This window comes from Pinus tabuliformis, chromosome 9 (genome assembly GCF_031772625.1).
Source record: "Pinus tabuliformis cultivar Carrire ecotype Pingquan chromosome 9, CPIR1, whole genome shotgun sequence".
NCBI lineage: Eukaryota > Viridiplantae > Streptophyta > Pinopsida > Pinales > Pinaceae > Pinus > Pinus tabuliformis.
Genome location: NC_142307.1, coordinates 1601064894 through 1601087629, shown reverse-complemented (window position 1 = coordinate 1601087629; position 22736 = coordinate 1601064894). Strand labels below are relative to the sequence as shown.

The 22736-nt window shown below is 37.0% G+C and overlaps 1 long non-coding RNA gene and 1 pseudogene across 1 annotated transcript; both read right to left on the bottom strand.

The window, feature by feature from the left end:
- Nucleotides 1-3816: 3816 nt before the first annotated feature.
- On the bottom strand, nucleotides 3817-5742 carry LOC149154893 (uncharacterized). Its single transcript, XR_016262553.1, has 2 exons — nucleotides 5498-5742; nucleotides 3817-5341 (listed from the first exon to the last, which is right to left on the bottom strand). It is a non-coding gene; the product is annotated as an uncharacterized LOC149154893 (long non-coding RNA).
- Nucleotides 5743-6426: 684 nt separating this feature from the next.
- On the bottom strand, nucleotides 6427-6902 carry LOC149154892 (glyoxylase I 4 pseudogene; annotated as a pseudogene).
- Nucleotides 6903-22736: the final 15834 nt, after the last annotated feature.

Below are 22736 nucleotides of genomic sequence, written 5' to 3'. Positions count from 1 at the left end.
AAGTCCGTAACTCTCTTGTTGAGACAAATAAGAATCTCTCTGCCTTAACTTGGTATTTTGAGAAGAAAACTCTGCCACTTAAATTCTGAAGCTTATTAAATTATATAAATGGGTTTAATTCTATGACATTTATAATTTCTTGCACAATCGCATATATTGTTAAAGGGTCTGATTCTGATATGTTACTTGGAAGAATTTTGTATGATTTTGTAATGTGCTTATGAAATATGTATTTAGCTTGAAGTTCTTCAACTAATTCGATGTGTTGTCACACTTCTGCTAAAGGTTATTCTCTCTGAGAGTCATTCTACTATTTCCTTGCAATGGTGCGATTTTTACTATTATAGTAATCCCATGAATTGGTACTTGCCCTTGGTCGAAACAAGAATTCACCTTAGGGTTTCATTATACTTTCTGTCAGAATCTAAGGATTTGGTTTATGTCTGCCAAACAGCCTCTTTCGCGCATCTGTAGCTTGTAGAGGGTAGACAAAGCGACATGGAAACGAACAGGTTCCAGCATGGTTCTAAATTTCGTCAATGTTTATGTATGAAAGAGTATATATATATGTGCGTGTGTGTGTGTTTTGCTTGGTCGAGAGTTTAATAAAAGAAGGGATTCATTATCTGTTTATTATTTATACTTTTCCGCACATATATATAACATTCTATGAAAATAAATGTTAAGTAAGGAAGATTTCATGATCGCTGATTATGCGAAATTACTGAGTGCTAATGCATATTTCTCACTCGATATTACTGTTTTACTAGTGCACTCAATTGATTGTAAATGAACAACTTCTCACTCGTCTCTCTCTCCCAGCGCTAGGATGGTTCTACCCCTTCTCTCTTCCCCTCTATATTTCCCTTTTCAGGGCAGGGGTGTAACTGTTTCTCTGTTAACTGTTTCTTTTAATTAAGGCAAACCATTATATTTTATTAACATGTCTAAATTCCTAATTAATAATAATTAGGTAACAACTTGTTATCTGTCTTTCTAACCTCGGTCAATGTGACAATGTAAAATAAATGCAGTAAATCATAAAACTGAGTTTAATAACCACAGTAAATCTTTCTTGGAGCCTGAAGTGTTACAATGTGAAACATATATTTTATATAAAATTTTTATATAATATTAATGAATGTAAAAATGATTTTTTAATCTTAAAATAACAAATGAAATTATTTATTATTTATTATAAATTGAGTCAAATTATTTAATATTTATTATAAAGTGAGTCAACTTAAAATGTTAAAGATTATATTTAACACATATATGTATATAATAAATAAAAGATTAATTCAGCTAAAAGAAGCTTTAAAATCCTAAAATAAAAAAGACAAAGAAAGCAAAAAAAAAAAAAAAATGCTTAGAGGAAGACCAACTATCATACTCTATAATTCTAACTAAGACAAAAACTACATTTAACATAAATAGTTATCACAACCATCCAAATAAACAATATAAGATTTTATAGATTACTTTACTTTTTACGAGGCTATTAAATTTTTCCAAAATAAAGTGAAATGTTTCCCATTCTAAATTAGTCTTGAAAATCCATTTATATTCAACTCTCTGAATGTATGTAAAAAGTGATGTCATGAAAATTTTCCTTGAACTTCCTTTTAATGATAACATGAAAATTTTCTCAAACTTCTTTTTAGTTATACGACCAAATAAATGAGAAAATTATTGAGCGCAAGAATAACTTCATCAATCCAATGCTTTGCACAATTAGGAGAGAGAATTAACATGAAAGTAAAATTCAATGACGAAATCCTTACCAAGATTATTTGTTTCTCGTAGTTTTACTTATCTGGATGGGGATAAGGTCAAATTTTGACTTTCCATTCTATCTTTATAATCCAAAATCGAGTTAGTTCAGTTGTTCCTGTTCGCTGTTTTTCGAATTATTTTAAAATAAAATAGGAGTAAGGTCAGTTTTTTTTTACTTTCAAAGATATTTTTGACATCGGAAAACAAGTTATGTTCAACCATTCACCGAGGAGAACGAACATAAAAAGAAACAATACTGGGCTTGTTAAGAATCCTTTGATAAAAATATCACCGAGGAGAACGAACATAAAAAGAAACAAGTAGGGCTGCGAAGCAGCTAGTCCCTGCACATAGTTCTGTAGCCAGTCATAGCCAGTTAGTCCTTGCACATAGTTCTGTAGCCAGTCATAGCCAGTTCTGTAGCCAGTTCTGTAGCCAGTCATAGCCTTCTGTAGCCAGTTCTGTAGCCAGTCATAGCCAGTGATAGCAGCTTATTGATCGACACATTGACCGCCCATGGACTGTAAAGCTCTGGCAAAGCTCTGGCAATGTTATTTGTCGCCTTTCCCTTAGTTTCTTCAGTGAGGAAAGCTTATCACTGGTCTCATACAAAAATTCACTGGTCCGGATCTGGTCCAACTAAGGATACCAGCATCCAAATCTACAGGTGGGCGAAACAGTAAACAGTAAATTAGCGGATTTACAGAATTGGGTGGCATGGAATTGCAGATTTCCGTCTGTTGGCCTCGTCCTCTGTGAGCGTAGACAAGCTTGCTGTGAAAGTTAGTTTTTCTCTCCAGAAGTGCAATTCTCTGTGTGAATATTAACCATTCAATCGCAACCAGTGGTGAAGTGATTCAAGTGTTAAGTTGTGCAAGGACTCTTGCCCCAAAAATTTATAACTCTGTAGTAAACCAACACTGAAACCGAACAGTTGTGAATCACATGCGATATTACCATCATTCAATGAATACTATTCATCAATTCAATTAATGGGTTACTTAGGATGTATATGTCATATGTGCGAGAGCGAAGTAAAGAAATACAAGCATGCAATTGTAAAAAAATTCAGAACTTACAGGCCAAAAAACTGTGCTGTGGATGCGCTTAGAACGGGTCATAAGGTAGTTATAAAGCCAAGAACCTGAAAGCTAGAAAGCCAGCCAGCTACATAGCATAAGGGATAGGTAGCATAAGTACCATAAACTGTGTTTTAACTGTAACTGAGGGAGTTAAATGCAATTTGTTTTAACTTTTTGAAAGATCATTTGAATTAGTTAGATCTCTTTGAGATAATTTCATAACCACGTCGGCATAAACACAACGCTGAATTTGCTAGCAATTTTATTTTATATAGATTTTAGCTCTAAAGGTCATTTCCTATCTACTTCCGGAAAATAACAGAAAACAAAATTTCTGTATGTTATTTTGATACTCTTGTTTGGAATGGAATCTTCCGTTCATATACGCATTCCAACATTTACGACACCTCAATAAAACAATTGCTCTTCAACTGCGATTCACAACATGTAACTTTAGCTGTGGATATAACCTAACTTAAGCGTGTGGATATAATATTTATTTGTTTCATTGTGTAATCCAAAGTCCACAGACTTCGTGTAACAACACAGAAGTCCGAGGTCCATCTCCCATGGAAGGCTTTCTTCACCTGCGAACAAATACATCCGATTCCTCGTTTTCATATAAATGATCACGTAATGAATTCTTTTGAACTCACCTAAGTCAACACCAAGTCGAGCACCCACACACCGTCTAAAGTGAGCGCAAGCCATCGCATTACAAAGTTATCAAAATTATCGAACACCAACAATATAGAGCATGTTATATCTCCACAAGCTCATGTAGCATATTTCTTTTAAATTGGATATAGAACTTCAACACGCGGCATGTGCGCACCAAACGTGGGACATATGTTTTGACACGCAATTATTTTTTTTATAGCGTATGCACAGGTGCCGCCAAAAGCTCTGAATGGATAAAGGATGATGTGATTCAAAGGAGTGCCAATGAGTTGTGAAATGAAATTATTATTTGGGAATGAGCATATAAATGGAGATAATCCATGTACACTATGCAACTTTTGGCCCAGTGATTTCACAATGGCTACATATTGGACGAACTGTAAGCTTCAAATATTAGGAATGTTGATTAAATTATTGCCAGAGTTATGGTTCAAACGACATTCAGTATGCCACGTTTCCGTGCGTACAACATGCGTGTTAATAGCCAGAAGACTCAATTACAGAACCTGACACTTATGCTTTCAGATGGTCATCGACAACGAGTATCGCCGGAAGCACAAAAACTCGTACTTGTAAGATTGAAAGGCAGACTCTGATTCAATTGCAATTCCTGGTTATTCATGTCTCAAGTCTCGCAAGAATCGTTAAGCAGCAGCAACCATGGCGTGCAGGAAAGATGGTGTCTGTTGCGAGCCTTCTTGTAAAAGTCAGGCGGATTGTGAACAGAGGCACACGCATGGACAAAGATGGGAACAAAAATAGCAGCAGGATAAGTAGGGGCGTCGGTAGAGGCACAAGCAGCCCTCCGGACCTTGATTGATTTTTTTTCTGGCGGATTGTGAACAGAGGCACACGCATGGACAAAGATGGGAACAAAAATAGCAGCAGGATAAGTAGAGGCGTCGGTAGACGCACAAGCAGCCCTCCGGACGTTGATTGATTTTTTTTCTGGTATGCCGCTCCGCCAACAAGGAGCCAGAAAAGATGAAGTGAACCCGGATGAAAAACTGCATCCCCAAAAAAAGAAAAGGCAAGTTTCCCGGCCGAAACAAGAGGGAAAGCTACTGGTATACATTTTTACGATTCATAATTTATTCGTAAAAGTTCTTTATAAATGACAGTTAAAATTGATGTAGCTTATTATAAACAAATTGATCGATTAGTTAAATTAAAGCGTCGGAGTACTGCTCATCTATATATTTAAATATCCCAACTGGAGCCGAGACACAGAAAGCATCTTCGAGGAAGCGAGCAGGCTCTCAGAAACATGAGTCATGATTCTTATTGTGGCGGAATAACCATGCTCAAAAGAGTGGCGCTACGACAAGGGCGTTTCCCTGAAGGTGGATAATTTATTTCTCCAAACGACAGTTATCTAGCGACTATAATTCTCTTTTCGTCATGGACAAGTTAGAGAGCTTTGGATTCATGGTTAGTACTGATTTTTTTTAACAAGATGAGTTTAGTTTTGTTTTGAAAATTGAATCAAACTTATTATGCAACTCTCAGCATTTGATGAACATGAGTTTATTTTGGTTCAATTTTTAGTTTGTTTTGAAAACTGAATCAAACTGATTATGTAACTCTCAGCATTTGATGAACAACATGCACTATAACGAAATTAGATGAGACTCTGGTATTTTAACGAAAGAAACTTCTGTTTTGAAACAAATTTTACCCGAGGGGCGCAAGTATAACGTTGATGGTAACAATCTACTTAGATTTGATGAAATTCGTCCTGTCAGTCACCATAATCTCTTCATATCCACACTGTGTCCTGTGCTAAGAAAATTGGGCGCAGCCTGCTCGGAAAGAACAATCGGTGATGGAATGGAATGACGAAGGATCAAAAGCGAAATGAATATAAAGCAAAGCACAGCTTGAAAGCAAAGCACAGCAAATTAGATGAGACTCTGGTATTTTAACGAAAGAAACTTCTGTTTTGAAACAAATTTTACCCGAGGGGCGCAAGTATAACGGTGATGGTAACAATCTACTTAGATTTGATGAAATTCGTCCTGTCAGTCACCATAATCTCTTCATATCCACACTGTGTCCTGTGCTGAGAAAATTGGGCGCAGCCTGCTCGGAAAGAACAATCGGTGATGGAATGGAATGACGAAGGATCAAAAGCGAAATGAATATAAAGCAAAGCACAGCTTGAAAGCAAAGCACAGCTTGAACCTTTGTTAATTCTGCATCATCCACCGGTAACACATGCAAACACACCTGTAACTAATCTGTGTACACACTTTTAATTACCTGCGATTGCTAATGATACTAATGATGTCTGAAACTTATGATATGCCTGCCAATCTCAAACATTTCATGTCGCAAACTAATGTTAACATTAGTTATGGAAGTTAAAGCATTTAAAAAAAATGAATAGGCTAAAACCAAATTAACCTATAGTCTAGCCTCTTCCGCCTCGGGAAGAGGCCAAATAAGAAGACTAATAAATCCATATTGAAAAACTTTGCGAAGCGAATTGGTAGCCGTGAGAAAACTTTGGTTATGGCATGATTAAGCAGACTAATAACCAGTTGAACTAATGTTAACATCGCCGCGAACGATTACTATAGTCCCTGCCGGATGCCAGATGGCAAGGACTAATAATACAGGCCTTGTTAATAAATATTTTTACAGAAAGTTAGGAAAATAGAGTAGATATACATCATTTGTAATATTTTCGTTCGGCAAAAGCCTCACATCGCAAGAGAAACAACAACGCCATGAGATGATTATAAGTGTTTTCTAAAATTATCTACAACCAATTCTGAATAGAAATTTGAAAAATAAAATTAAAAGAATGGTCGACTTTAAGGTTTATAATTTACGAAGCAAACTCTTTTTCTCTGCCTTGCACTCACAATAATCATTTGTTATCTCATTGTTGACTACATATCTGTTTCTTTTGAACTCCTATTTTTGGAGTCTGCAGAGTAGAAGGCAATCTTAGACTGCAGGCCGATGCAGACCCCACGATCGGCTCCACTGGAAGATTCTCACAGTTGCAGATCTCAATCATATAGCAATCAGGATCATGGATGAAGAGCTGATCCACATAAATCCCTCCTTCCTCCACGATTCGTTTCACATATTTGATGTTCATTTCTTGCAACTTTTTCTCCACACCCTGTACATCATTGCACTGCAATTCAAAACACATGTGAAACTCACTATAGTCATCTACAGAAAACAATAGGAAAATTAACTGGTAATTACCAATTATACATGCATCTATGAATCTCCACATCAGAAGGATAATATAGGTGAATGATATACCTGAAATGAGATGTGATTGTCTCTTGAGTTGATTTTAGTTTTCTTAGGCACTGTTGACAGTGTTGGATCTGCCAACATTTAGGGGATCTCCCGGTATGAAGTTCCAACTAGACCTCACATTGTGTGGTGTAGGGGTCCCATCTGGTGTGATGGTCCAGTTTTCATTATCTTAAAGATATGCCTTAGTTCTTGCTTGTTAGCACATGAAAGTGGTATACTTGGTTTTCAAACAATGAGGTTCATGTGCCTAGTGAGTTCTTACTGTCAGTGTGTCGAAGTTTTTTCACTTCAGAGGGGCAGGGTGAAAATGAGTATCAAGTCGAAAGGGAGTAGTCCCAACTCAGGAGTAGTCACAACTCAAGTAGAGACACATCACAGAACAGGATCTGCGCAACTTCTAGCGGAGTAGTCCACACGGATGTGGCAATCACATACACAGAAGTGAACAGATAGCACGTACAACACCCAGCGGAGTAGTCCATAAGAGTGCAATGTTGTTATAATAAGTTTACAAGGACGAGTCTATCTAGTGTCCAGTGGAGTAGTCCACGCGGGCGAGACAATGATAACAACTGATACAACACATTTCCAACAACATATGCACTAAAACAACCGAAATAGTTCAACTATCTTAGTACAAGTTAAAGAAACATGCATTACAAGTGTCGAGAGAATAGTCTTACAAACGAGTACAATACAGGTGTGAAACATGCTGGCCTATGACAATCTTATGAATTAAGCGAAATTTCCAAGATCCATTCGTACACCATACATCACTAGCCCCAGTAGTGGAGTGTTGGAGCCACTGCTTGCTCCTCAAAGAAAATATTATAGACTCTCAAGGCTATGTGGGAGGAGCCAAGGTGAAAAAGTCTTTTGCATGTACAAATGAGGGGTATATATATCTAAGGGTGAAACTGACCCTTGTGACTCTTCGAATTTTCTCATGACTATTCGAATTACATGACTCTTCGACTTACGTGACTCTTTAACTTCATCTGTGGGTCTCTTGGACTTCCACATTACATTACATTGATTATACAAGTATGACCCAAAGTAGTGATGTGGCCGATGCCACTCATGACACAACTTGACTTGACACTGTTCGTATGCACATGCTAGCTACGATGTTCATGTCGAGCTATTGTGTTGTTGAGTGGTGAGTGTGCTCGTGGTGTCCCATAGCTTCACCTCTGCATGGAAAAGTGCACAGAGTCTTCAATGTTATTGGTATTCGCTAGATGGTTCATGCATGTGGATGTGTCTCCTTCGCTTGCTACAAGGTATGCTTCGTATGTTCATCCCACCACGAGCAAGTCTTTTAGCATGTACTCCTTGTTCATCCTATTCGTTGTCGTGCCATGTCCCATCTATGTACCTATCTCTGCAATCACTCATGACGAGAAGCCATCAAATCTAGAAATTCCCTAGTCTACCATGATGCATTGTCTTTCGTTTATGGTTTTAGTTGACTGGGAGGGAGGACAAGGCTCTGAAACAACATAGATCACATGTCACGCCAGGATGTGAGGCCCTAGAAAATTGTTGGAAAAAACTACGTAGAGGTCAGTGAGAGGCTAGGTTGAGCAGTTCGAGACAACAATGACATCTGCGAGATATGGCTCAGCTGGGAGGCATAATTTCGTAGTTTTTCTGGGGAAGGCAGTGGGGGCAGCAGGAGGCATTGACAGTGAAAACTGCATAGTTTTCAAGAGGAGGTCACAATCGAGTTGCGGCAGCCTATTGGTAATAGCTGTGAAGTTTTTTAGAGGAGGTCGGGATTGAGTTGCGGGAGCCGGTTGGTCAAAACTGTGCAGTTCTGGTAGGAAGTCAAGCAGGACACGACTGCGAAGTTTCTAGGATGAGCGGGGTGTCAGGTAGCAGGTGGACTGTGAATGAATACTGCTTAATTTTCAGGAGGATTGGGAGCAGGCTAGTAGGGGGGATTGCCTGACAAAACTATGCAATTTCCAGGGGCAGTGTAGTGACAAGTAGCGGGTGCATGTCACTCATGTTTGCACAATTTCCTCAGGTCATGTAGGCTAGTAGACTGGACAACGACTGCACAGTTTTAGAGATGAGTGTAGCCCTAGGTCACTGCTCAAGTCAAATTCTCTAGTCGACCGGTGGGAGGCTTGATGGATAGGCTTGTGGGAAGTGCAGACTGAGATGGCTTCTTGGGAAAATTTTGCATTGTTCTGGGTGACAGTTAGTCATGTTGATTCCATAATTGCATAGTGCAGACTTTGTGGAGGGAAGCCTCAATCTCTGCGTAGTTATGGGCAATATTGTTTGGTCACTAAGGGCTAAGACTGAGCAGTGCATCCCAGTGGAGGTTCGGTTGATGGAGGGTGGGTCGGCCGATAGATCTTTGGAAAAATGGTTTGGTGTGTGAGCGAGTGAACTCATGTATACATGACCTTGCGAACACACACTCAACATGACTCAACGAAAAGACACCTCAAACCAACAAGACAACATGTCTTAGTGTGATTGTCTAAAGGTTGAGAGCGACAAGTGCGATACTTGAGATAGATCATTGAATGTCCATGGCGACGCTTGTGCGACATTGTTTACAACTCCATGCGTGACTGCGATAGATGTTTACATAGCGAAAACAACTCATACACACAAAGACAAACCTTCAATATCACCAGAACAAGGTCGTAACCATGACATAGAAATCAACATGTTGAAGACAATAGTTGGTCAAACAAGTGAAAAGGAAGGAAGACATGTAGAGGAAATACATGAAATGAAGTTTTTTTTGTTTGCATACATGCATGCTACTAAAGACAGGATGATATGACAATACCAAGCAGTCCTACAAAATCAACTAAGAGGTGTAATTCGAAAGGTGTTGTTCACTGACCATACTTACCCTCGAGATGACCATGCATCCGACGAAGTTTGCATGCGGTCTTGATATTTTTCCATCACTTAGTCTCTTGGTCCTTCTCCTCAACTCCTTCAAAGTGATCTCAGCTTGTCACCTTTTCCTGTAGTCACTGAGAGATAGATCAATGTTGTTTTAGCGGGCAGTGACTGCTACGATAATGAGGCCCTGCAACGCCCAACTGTGCAGTTTCGGAATGCTAGACAGACAAGGAAGATTGGAAAACACTGCACAATTTTGAGTCATAAGACACTTCTACTGTATGGGGGTCTTGGGAGGACACCTCTGTGCAATTTGTGAGTGCAACGTAGCCCAGGTAGTTAAGAGGAAATACTGCACAATTTCTGGATGGAAGTCACTGCTACGAGATGGGTTCTGGAAGGACACATCTACGCATTTCCGGGTTGCAAGGGAGAGTGCTGAGGGACAATACTGTGCAGTTTCTGGAGACAATTGGTTCTGACTGAGGGAAGGAGACTGGAGGAAACCACTGCGTAGTTCTAGATGTCAAGAGAGGCTAGGGTCTCTACGCACTGTGCATTTCCAGCAGGCAAGGGAAAAATATTGAGGGTTGCAAAAGAAAAGTGCACAGTTTCGGGAAGTTACATGAGGCTAGGTTGATCAGTGAAACATATGTAAATAGTGATAGGACTCAACTATGATCACACATGTACACTTAGTGATACAACATAGGCCATCTAGAATGTATAAAACATACTCTTCTTGATGCAACAACCTTCGTGACAAGAGTGCATGAAGTAAGTGTGAAACATGTCTATGTGATGATAACAACTTATACGCACACGATTCCATTAAATAAAAACAACATTCCCTTTGCATATCAAATAAAAATCCTTGTGCACAAATATGACACGTGCTACAAATATGAGAGTGTAAACAACTCTTAAAATCAAGGAGGCAAAGCTTGAGATCATCGGCTTACCAACAAGTGACCAAGGAACGATCAATCGCAGGATCCAAGGTAGGCTCTAAAATTCACATGCGAGCCAAAATTTTGGAGAGAATGTTGTATATGTTACAACAAGTTCATTGTCTAAGTTTTGAGATGGTAGAAAATAAATGCATATTTCGTAATTAAATAATCTGCGATAGTCAAAACCCAAAATTATAAACTACAAACATCTTGTTCCGCGAACAAACAATCAATATGATGTTCACGCTGTAAGATCCAGGAAAGTATTGTGTTGTGAACACATTTTATTGTGACTACTATACATCTTTCAAAACTTTCAATAAAAAATGAAATCAATCTACTTACCAGGCTCCATCAAAGCCAAATGAGCAAGATATTTTAACAGGAATGAAGTTGAGGATGTCTTCATAAAATATAATGACTCTTCTATTGATCTACACAAGAGAGAAATATGTTTGAACCACCTGAGAAATATTTATTGCACAATAGACATATATATATATATATATATATATATATATATATATATATATATATGGTTGAGCAGTGGTGCGAGGTGGAGTCACAACAATTCAATCCCCCTCTTTATGCCATCGTGCAACAACTTGTCATCATTCCTATGATAATGGGAGGGAGCACGGATGAAGCAGTGGTGGAGAGTAACGTGGAAAAGCTGAGGAAAGTGATTGTCTCCTTCGCTAAACCTACATTGGATTTTGACATTTAGCCCCCAACATTGATGAATTTGCTAAACATGTAAACATGTGAAAAATTGCAGATTGCATTTCATAATGACCCACATTTTAGTAGGCGAATCAATAAGTGAATGAAAAATCAGTTAGCTAATCAATGGCAAGAGTTAGTGACCTCATTTGTTTGCATTGTCGACTATTCTTGGGTCCCAAATTACATTTACCGGAAATGAAGCAACATATATCATTGTTGGTAAACAAAATCAACACCTCTACTTTATGCACAATAAAATCACTATTGAATAAATAAAAAATAGTAGTCCTTTCTTTAAACAAAAATTTAAATTGGAAGCCATCTAAATATTATATTTAAAATGAATCGTGAACCTGTACCATTAACCGTGTTCAGAGGCATATTCCCGCACATAGAATTGTTGGTATATAATATCAAAACCTCTATCTTATGCACAATAAAATCAGTATCAAATAAATAAAAATTTGTAGTGCTTCCTTTAAACCAAAATTTGAATTTGAAGCCATGTAAACATTGTATTTAAAATAAATTGATAGCATGTCCCATCAACCCTGTTCGGAGGCAGATTCCACATACCGAAAAATTGGGGCTCTGAACCCTATCAGTCCATAAATTCTATTAAATCTAAACAAAAATAAAAATAAATTCATGTTCATTTGGATTACAAAACTATCCACACATGTGGCAAATCAACCTATTGAGAGGAAAATTCCATTGGACCATAAAAACTAACCTGTTTGGTCACAAATTCCACACAACCATCAAAACCATTGATGCATATACCAAATCAATATCTTCAGACACAGAATCCATACCGACCATCAAACAAGAGGCACCTCAAAAATGGTATTCTATGCCCATCTCGGACGTGATCTTCTGCCGCCATCCTTGCCTCTCAATGTAAAATATATATAGCTACTAACAGCTGACATCCCAAAGATCATCAATACCGAATATTTCACAAACAGAACTTTATATGAGATGACATACCTTGATTAACAGCGGAAGATGTAATGGCTGCCATCTACTTTGATCTGACTCCTGACTGTTCCTCTTCTTCAGAATTTGGTTTCTCTCCTCTTGCCCTCACTTCCTTTATGTGCTTCTTGATGGAGAAGAATGCAACTCTTGTGTGGGAGAGAGAGGACCCAATTCTTGATATATTATTTAACTCTAATCTGGTACGTCCATCATATACCAATTCAACGCTTAAGATCTAATGCTTTAATGCTTTAATGCTTTTAACGCTTTAATGCTTTAATCGGGTCACATTAAGATTTAGAAACTGCAGATTTCTAACATTCTCCCACTTGACCCGATTATTCATAATATTAAGTGTTGAACATCATACTATGATAAATTTCTGAGAGTTATGGCGGTTGTGCACTATTAATTCAATGCATTCCCTTCCATATACTACAATACCAGCAATCCATCAATTCATACTCATAATTTATATAAAACAACATAATGGTCCACATAATGTCTTATATCATAATGATTAAACATAATATCTTTATAAGACTCTTTCTTGTTTTAAAATTACATAAAATACGTACTACTACATTAAAACAAGAAACACATGATTGTATATCAGAAACACATAAAAGAGCTCAGAATGTCACACATCAATTATTATTAATACAACCAAGACCCATTCTTTGAACATGTTCCTTAAATTGTCTTGGTTGTAACCCTTTCGTCAAAGGGTCTGCAATCATAAGTTCTGTCTTGATGTGCATGATTGACACTCTTTGTTTCTGAACCTCATCTTTCACAAAAAGATACTTCAGATCTATGTGTTTGGCACCTTTAGAGTACTTGTCGTTCTTTGAGAAAAATACTGCTGCAGAGTTATCACAATAGATTTTCAGCGGCTTGCTAATGGTGTCGACAACCGCAAGTCCTGAAATAAAGTTCCGCAACCATAATGCATGAATTGTGGCTTCAAAACATGCCACAAATTCTGCCTCCATAGTGGATGAAGCAACGATAGTCTGTTTCTCACTTTTCCATGATATGGCACCTTGAGCAAACATAAACAGGTAACCAAAAGTCGATTTTCTAGTATCGATGCATCCAGCAAAATCTGAATCGCTATATCCAATCACATAGGATGCCTTTCCCATATCTTTCATTTCAAAGTTCTCTTGAATTATTTGCAGCAAGTAAGATGTCATCAACATAAAGGACCAGAAAAATAAACTTGCTCCCACTGATCTTTTGGTATATACAGTGATCAACTGTATTTTCCTTAAAACCAAAAGATGTAATAATGGTATTGAACTTAATATACCATTGTCGGGATGCTTGTTTAAGCCCTTCTTAACTTTACACACCAATTGTTCTTTACCTTCTACAGAAAAACCCTCAGGTTGATCCATATAAACATCCTCATCAAGATCTCCATTCAGAAACTCCTTGTAATAAACAATTCCAATATCATAATTTGATTCTTGCATATAAACCACATAATCATTAGAAATAGCTGACCTACGATTTCTTTGAGGTCTTCTTAATGCTACTTGTTGTGGTTCATGCATATCAGCATCATGTAAGTCATTTCCTTCAGGAATTACTTCTTCATTTATATGTTGTTCATTAACATCATGCTGTTCTACAACAGCTGGAACAACATTTGGAGTAATAGTAGATGGAGGAACTATTCTAGGCAATGTAACATTTACCCTTGTTTCCTTTATTTCTACTATTTCTCTTCTAGTACTCCCACTGACTTCACCATTCTCAATGAATCTTGCATTACCAGTTTCTAATTGCCTCTCAACTTCCTTTACAAACGTCTCAAGGACATTCACAGATTGAGATTTTTTTTTATGAAGCAAATAGACATAACCATAACGGGAAAAATCGTCAATAAAAGTGATGAAATACTTTTCTCCATTAAAGACTGGAGTGTCCATAGGTCCGCAAATATCAGTGTGTATTAGTTCAAGAAGCTGGCTGCTTCTAGTGGCTCCTTTCTTATTATGTTTGGTTTTTTTACCTTTAATACAATCCACACATAATTCTAGATCACTAAAGTCCAAATTTGACAAAATTTCATTACTTACTAATCTCATCATTCTTTCTTTGGATATATGACCTAGTCGTTTATGCCACAAGAAAGCAGAATTTTCATTCAACATGCTACGTTTACATCCAACATTATTTACTACATTCAACAAGGAATTCGCATAAGTGTCATTCAGTTTCAATTTATATAAACCATCAATTAGAATACTAGAACCAACATTATCAGTATTCTTATATAAATCAAAACAACCAGATCCAATCATACATCTAAAACCAGAAATATCCAATTTACTTGCGGAAATAAGGTTTCTAGATAATGAAGGTACATAAAGGGTACTGTATAAGTCTAATACATATTCACTTTCTAGAATTAGACGATAAGTCCCAATGCCTTCAATTGAAGATTTCATTCCGTTTCCCATAAAGAGAAAACGATCTTCATTAACTAACGCGATTCAGATGTAGACATAATAGTATAATATAGCACTCCTTTGGGTAGATACTATCTTATACTTAACATAATTAAATGCCAAAACATAAGTAGGTAATAAATATATTTAATTAAATAGAACTGACATCTTTGGATGATCAATATTTATTTAATCAAAACATCTATTAAACCTCATCATGTCAACTAGTTATAGAACAAGACTTTCCTTTGGGTAAGTTCTCAGGTTCTATCATTAGTGACGCCTGTTCTTAATTGGTATTATTATAACTGGCAATTTCTATCAATAATCATTATGTCACTTATGCACTAAATGATTATTCTGATTTTGACCACTTTGGTGATTAACAAAATCATAAATCTCATGTGCATAAATAATTTGTAACACATACCTTATGCAAAACAACATTCTGATTTTGACCACTTTGGTGATTAACAAAATCATAAATCTCATGTGCATAAATAATTTGCAAAACAATCAGTCATAGAGCAATTACTTTTATGCCCACATTCCAAACGTCAATCGAAACTGTAACTTTCCTACAGGAGTTCTACTCAACTCTGTACTAAAATGATTGCTTTGTTAGTCTTCTTATAGTGCACAAATTCGACTATCTTCCAGGATTCAATAACTTATATTCACCGCATTTTAATACATTCATTCCAACATACATAGTGAACACACAATGATATGGTGAATAAATAAATTGTGAGATTCATATAATATTGTTTTTGGAGTGTATCCTTGTTGCTTTCATGTGGTCTGCTACAGATGAACAGAGCCCACGCTCTTCGTCAAGAGGTTCAAATTTTACCTGCGACAATTCTACAGGTATGGTCACTCAAGTCATACTTGAAACCAAATTTCTGAATGGTCCTTTTCCGTCCAATCTATGCGGTTTGAGCATCTTCAATTATAACGAAACTCCAAATTTGGATATTTGCAGTGAGTTTCAATTTCGGCTGTTTAGGTTACTCTCGGCAGCTAAGGCCATCAACTGGGTAGCTTTGCAGGTATTAGAGTTATCGAGAGCCACTCCTATAGTCCTCATTTTTCCCACGGGCTTTATTTCTCTGCTTCTTATAGATTCCTCTTTGGCCTTTGGAGATTCAGTCGCGACTGGTTCCTGATCGTCCTTCGGCTCTGGAGGATTGCATACCTCTGTTTGTTTCTCATCGCTCTCGTTCTCTTTATGGCAGAGAACTTGAGAATCGCTTTCTTGAGGATCCATGGCGATGATGAGTTCGATGCTCACGGCGCTTCAGTTGAAAGTAATAATAGGGCTAAATGATTTTAACCTAAAGGAACCCAACGGAAGATGTGGCCGAGTGTTTGTTGATTGCATAGACAATCACACAGTTAACTTTTACGACATAGACGGTGGAGACACCCATACCCATACCCACTACTTATTTCACCGTGGTTTAGGGAACATAAATGAGCATGTGGTGTTGTTATCTTGATTAACATCATGAGAAAAGAATAAAAGCAACCGAAGCATGCCTAAATAATCTTAAAATCCATTTGGATGAAAGCGCTTGAATCAAAAGGCCGACACGCAAATATGGGGGTTATGTGTCACCATAGAGGACAGAGTATTTTCGTCAAGCCATGAACAGATCAATTGCAATCATAGGAAATATTCAGTTATTGATTGTGGCTATGATACCAAATGTAAAATATATATAGCTACTAACAGCTGACATCCCAAAGATCATCAATACCGAATATTTCACAAACAGAACTTTATATGAGATGACATACCTTGATTAACAACGGAAGATGTAATGGCTGCCATCTACTTTGATCTGACTCCTGACTGTTCCTCTTCTTCAGAATTCGGTTTCTCTCCTCTTGCCCTCACTTCCTTTATGTGCTTCTTGATGGAGAAGAATGCAACTCTTGTGTGGGAGAGAGAGGACCCAATTCTTTATATATTATTTAACTCTAATCTGGTACGTCCATCATATACCAATTCAACGCTTAAGATCTAATGCTTTAATGCTTTTAAAGCTTTAATGCTTTAATCGGGTCACATTAAGATTTAGAAACTGCAGATTTCTAACACTCAAGTCCTAGATTTCACAAGGAGTTGCAGTTTGAAACTATAATGATCACAACATGATTACAACAAAAATAAAAGAGGCGATATCATCACAAAGGGAGAAAAATAGGGCAAAGAATGAGTAAGGTAAATAAAATAAGAAAGAATAGGTCGCATGAAAGTAAAAGATGGAAGTGGAGTGGCATGTAAGAGTCTCATTACAAGCTATGAATTGAAACCATAAAGAATGAAATGAAAGAAACTGCAATAGGCATGAGAGGAGGTGAGGGAATTTTGTAACTGAGAAACTTTTTGCAAATGCCTAATGAAATTTCTTCATATAACTAACAATATTCTACATTCATTAAATCTTCAACCAGTTGAAAATTTTTCTAACCCCCAATTTCAATATAAACCACACTTATAGACATAATTAAAAATTTAAATAATTAGTTGAAAAATATGTTAGAGAGCATCATTTCATTTCAATTCACGCTAGGATTAACTTCCATTGAAATTTAGATCGATTCTTAATTAGATATGGATGGGCTTTGGAGAAAATCTGCTCCAACGATGATAACTATGGCTTCAATTTGGTTTTCATTTAGCTCTGTTATAGATGCTTTGGGAGGATTCTAGGTTGATGTGAAGAAAAGTGTGAGTTATCAAGCACCATAGTACTGTCTGTATATATATATATATATATATTTCAAGTGTAAAACTTCCATTGCTATAATGTGTTAGTTGTTTCATCTAAGTATTGAAGAGTTTGCCACCTTGACACGCGGATCCGTTTGATGATGAACCATCCAACACATTTAACGAGGAGAACGTATATATTTTTTTAAACTTATATTTCAAAAACTTTATAACTAATATTTATTTTAAAAGGTCATAAAGGTATAACGCATTCAACTGGAAGACTTAAAATTTTCTTTTAATTTTATATTTAAAAATTATTTTATAATCTGTAAAATTAAACTAATAATAATTTAGAATGATAAAGTGCATAAATCTTATATTTTAATAGTTTAAAATCTTATGAATTCGATTTCTTTAATAAATATTATTTGAATATCTATATATATATATATATTCAAATTTTCTAATATTATTTTATCTTTTAAATTGTAAGTTTGCACTTTATAAAAATATAAGTTTGCACTTCATAAAAATAAATGTTAGTCGCTCTGATAATTTTTTAATAAAAAATATTGTATTGAATGGATTATTTGTTAAGAAATGTTACTTATTGTTGAATTTAGCTTTTTTCGATCCATATCAAGTTTTTTAAGAAGAGTTTTTGGTGGAAATCACATCATAATTCATTTGTCCATGTGTTTTGAACAAACAAGTGTGGTTCATGGTTAGGACAAGTTAAAGAATGAAATCATGGCTGCACGATAAATAAAGAGAACAAATTATCTAACGACTATATTTGACTAGAAACCACTATAATTAACCAAGAGATATAGAGAAAAACATATAATTAATTAATTAATTTGTTTTATTTCTTTTGTTACTAAATGTAAATTGCTTACTTTCAACTAAATTACTTGATTTTTTTTTTAATAAAAAACCCTACATTGAATCGACCCATCTGCTTCATGGACAATATAAATAACAAGGGAAGTTGTGAGGCAACAAGTCCCTGCATTAAGTTCAGCCTAAGAATGCACCTGCACCTGCATTAAACACTTTTGCATAGAACGTGTGAATACTGTTTGCAAACGAGTTAAAGGCAGAGTGACGGTTTAGGCTTAGCTTTGGATTCGACAGTTGGGATAGGAATGAAGCCAATGATGTCCCCAAACGAGAAGGCTGATCTTGTATTTCGGGATTACCCCAGAGCAGAAATGTGGGATTACCGGTTTTTGCACTCATAGGTTCTTTGAAAAGCGGAGTCAGAGCTATTGTCGACCGTGGTCAAGAAAGCGTCGAAAGAGTTACTCTTGCGGGGACAGGGAAAGGGCTTGTTAAGGACCTTCTTCTTCTTGTCCTAATGCGAGCAACTGACATAGGTCAAATCGAATGCTTATCCGGTGTTCGGACGAAAGAATCTTGTTCGAGAATCTGCTCCACATTCATGCCCAGAATCTGCTGCTCTCTTTCCTGCAACCAAACCGAAGCTGCTAAAGCAACTGCAAAAATTTCCTGTTGATTTCGCAGGATAGATAGGTATTGAATTAACGGAAAGGAACTGAACCTGAATTGCCTTAATGGACAAGGATAATAGTCTAAGAAGATGCCATAGAAGCAGAATCGGTCTTAGATGGTTGACGAATAGGTTTTTTCTTTTTGCCTGGCTGGGCATAGTCAGAGCTAGCAATAACTGTCATACTACTTCCCTCAGACTCAGAATGAATTTTTTGGCTTCTCGGATTCTCTTTTTCTAGCAATGTCCAATTCTGCTTTCAAACCTGAAAGTCCTTATTGCAGCGCCAGTCTATTCCAAAAGTCAGGTTAGTGCCACAGGCTCCTCTCAAGCATCAACATCAAAGATCTTGAATGCCCTTACTTGAATCTAATCTAAGGAGGTCGATGTCCATTCAAAAGGGGTATGTAACTTGTATGAGAAAAATACTGAGAAGCTATATTAGAAAGAGAGATTTAAGTTTGAGAAGTAGCTAAAAGAAGTATATTTGCATTATTGGCAGGAATTTAAAACATTTTTATGAAGAAACTTATACAATGTTTATATGTGAATTTAAACATTGGTAGTATATATATATATATATATATATATATAATATAAAAAATACACCGTAAACACTACTGTATAAATCAATGGAGTTGAGTGTTGACCGAATCAACTAAGAACTAACATATAAACAAACATAAAGTTATTCCATACTTTGGCTATGAATGTAATAGGCCAGTAAATATCATCTCCAGGTGGGACATACCCTACAATAGAATGAAATGAGCTCAATAGAAAACCAGGTACCTAAAATACAGTTGGAGTAATATGTTACGTTTAATGATAACCTCAGACAGAACTAAGTTTAACCTGGAGCAAGCAAAAGGAGAAAATCCTCTATTATTAGTCCATACTCACGTTTTACAAACCTTGAGATTAAATAAGTAATTTGTTCCCAATTATTTGTATCGGGAACACAATCGTTATACACTCTAATAAACTAAGTGACGAGTATCGGATTACACATGACGAGTATTAGATTACACATAGTCTAGGCCATGTTATATCTAACCAACATTATATCAACGGCATGAAACGGTCACTGATACACCTGTTTTATAAAAAAGCCTCAACACAGCCACATATCTCTCATGCATATCAAATGGCTTCTTCCGGATCTCGGGTGCATGCATACCAAATGTCCAGGTTGGGAGGCTTTTCTGTCACGTTCGATGAAGGCCAACCTGCATGTATACCGAATAATGTGACAACCAGATCAGTGTGAAGGCAGAAAACATGAAATTTTGCAGAGAGTGGCCCGCTTCCCTCGGATTTGTGCAGTGGAGGCAAGCTTCAGAGTATTCTTTTTCTTGATAACAAATTTCTTCCTCCGTAGCAGCACCCTTCTTCAGTATCAGATTCTCAGTACGATGCACTATGGTTCTATGGGTTCTATGTCTGGTCCATTAGACATGAAAGTGATTGACGATTCGCTAATATAGCTCTAGGCCCATGTAGCTCAGCACCACAACAAAGGAGGGATAAGAGGCAGATATAGATGCACTGGGTACAAAGTCAGTTTATGCACCAGCACCATAAGTAGATCAGTAGACCTAGCAGCAACATCCCTTCGCTTAGAGCCCGTAACATTCCTTCCAGTTACAAATCGATACCCAGCCCTATTAGATTATAGACATGGAGAGCTAGTTACGGACCTTCATGAGTAAGATCCATATACAGTAGCTTCTTCCCTTCGCTCAGTTCCATACATAGATCCTTCAGCATCAGTAACATACCTAGAAGCGTAGATAGAGACAAAGGCAGTCACAAGGGAAACTCCTGCTTCTGGGTCATTAAATGAATCAATGGATTATGGGTCATCAACTGAATCTCGAATAGGAAGGGGTTCTGAGAGAAGTGATGGCTCTTTAATAGGTTATTGAATGGGGATGTCGGCTTTGCCTTTGCTTAAACCGCTTATTTCGTTGATTATGTAGTTGGATCTTTAGACGGTGATGCTTCACCAACTGGAACTGTAACATCCCTGAACCACATGGGAACTGTAAGAGTATGCCTTTGCTCAGCGAGAGCTGGGAGCGCCAAATCATCTCCACTGGTCTGCATTTTGTGTTGTAAACTCTCTGGAACCCCATTTGTAGAAAAGTTGAATAACTCTAGACAATGTGTTTCTGTAGTTTAAATCAGTGTGAATAATGGTTAGTGTTATCATTTCTTAGAAATTTGAAAAATGTCCATGACGTAATTTTACTTACTGCTATGTAAATGTACAGAGATCTTGCTTAAAATTTAGATTTTAGTGAAAATTTTGAAAAATGAAGTAAATACAACAGGTTTGATTTAACTCATTGTAATATTTTGAGAACCAAATAATAGACTTAATAGTAGTCCTCAGAAGATGATGATGAATGATACCTTGATTAACTGGAAAGGTCTCAATATAGAGTTGCTGTTACGTGCCACATGCAATCCGCAACCAGCCACGTGCAATTTTCTCAATGATCTCAGCCCTTCCAAACCTGCAATACGTTTAACATTTTCACATTTTGAAATTGAAAGGTTTTGCAAGGATTGCTGGGATGCAAAATCAGGCAATTCAACAAGTTCTCTGCAGTTGTGTATTCTTAGTAGCTTCAATCTCTTCATATGTGACCAACTCGATATCTTCCTTAATCCCAAGTTATCTTCAATAAATAGTTCAAGCAGTTCTTTTGGAAAAGTTGATAATTCTATGAGTTCTGTGCAGTGCTGCAGGTAAAGTTTATTTAATCGAGGAAGACTGCTAAAACTTGCAGGCAGGGAGGAAAATTTGTATGATTTCAGGCATAGAACTTCTAATGATGAAAAATCTCCAATATCCTGTGGAAGGCGACACCCACCTGATTTTAGATGCTCCAATGAAGTAAGTCTAGAAAAACTAGGTGGAAGCACTGATAAACTATAGTTTTCTTCCATTTCTAGAATTCTTAGCTTTGAAAGATTTCCAATGCTCTGAGGAAGTTCACACAGATTGTAGCATCTATTCAGAAATAACTCTTGTAAACAAACCAGATTTCCAATTATGTTCACTGCCTTAACAACCAGGTACTGTGGTGGGTTTAAGACCTTACCATGAAGAAGCTATTACCATAAGCACACGATGGGGTGGTCCAGGAGATCAGCTTGCTCGCCATCCCCATCATTTAAGTTGGTGGCGGGGTTTTTCCCCCGATCAATGAAGAAGCGCCACGAGATCCTGCAATTACTAATGGGAAAATCCTCTGATTGCTAATGGGCCAATCCATTACGATGCTGAAGCGGGAGACTCCGTACAGGCCTAGCCAGAGGTGCTATCTCTCTCAGACGGATAGAAGAAATAGCATTCGCACTCTATGAAGACTAGAGCATCCAGGAGATGCTCATAAAACTCAGACAATGGATGCTCAGACAGCTCAAAAAGTTTTAGGAAGAGGCGCAAATCTTCCATCCACCTGTAACACATGCTCACATACACCTGTAATCTCTCACATACACTTGTAACTACCTGCCAGCGACTCCGAGCAACTAACTGCAAGCAAGAAACTCAAACTAATGTATCAAAATTTTGATGTCTCAAACTAATGTTAACATTAGTTTTGTGGGCTAAAACATTTTGAAAAAATGAACAGTGTAAAACCAAAATAACATATAGTC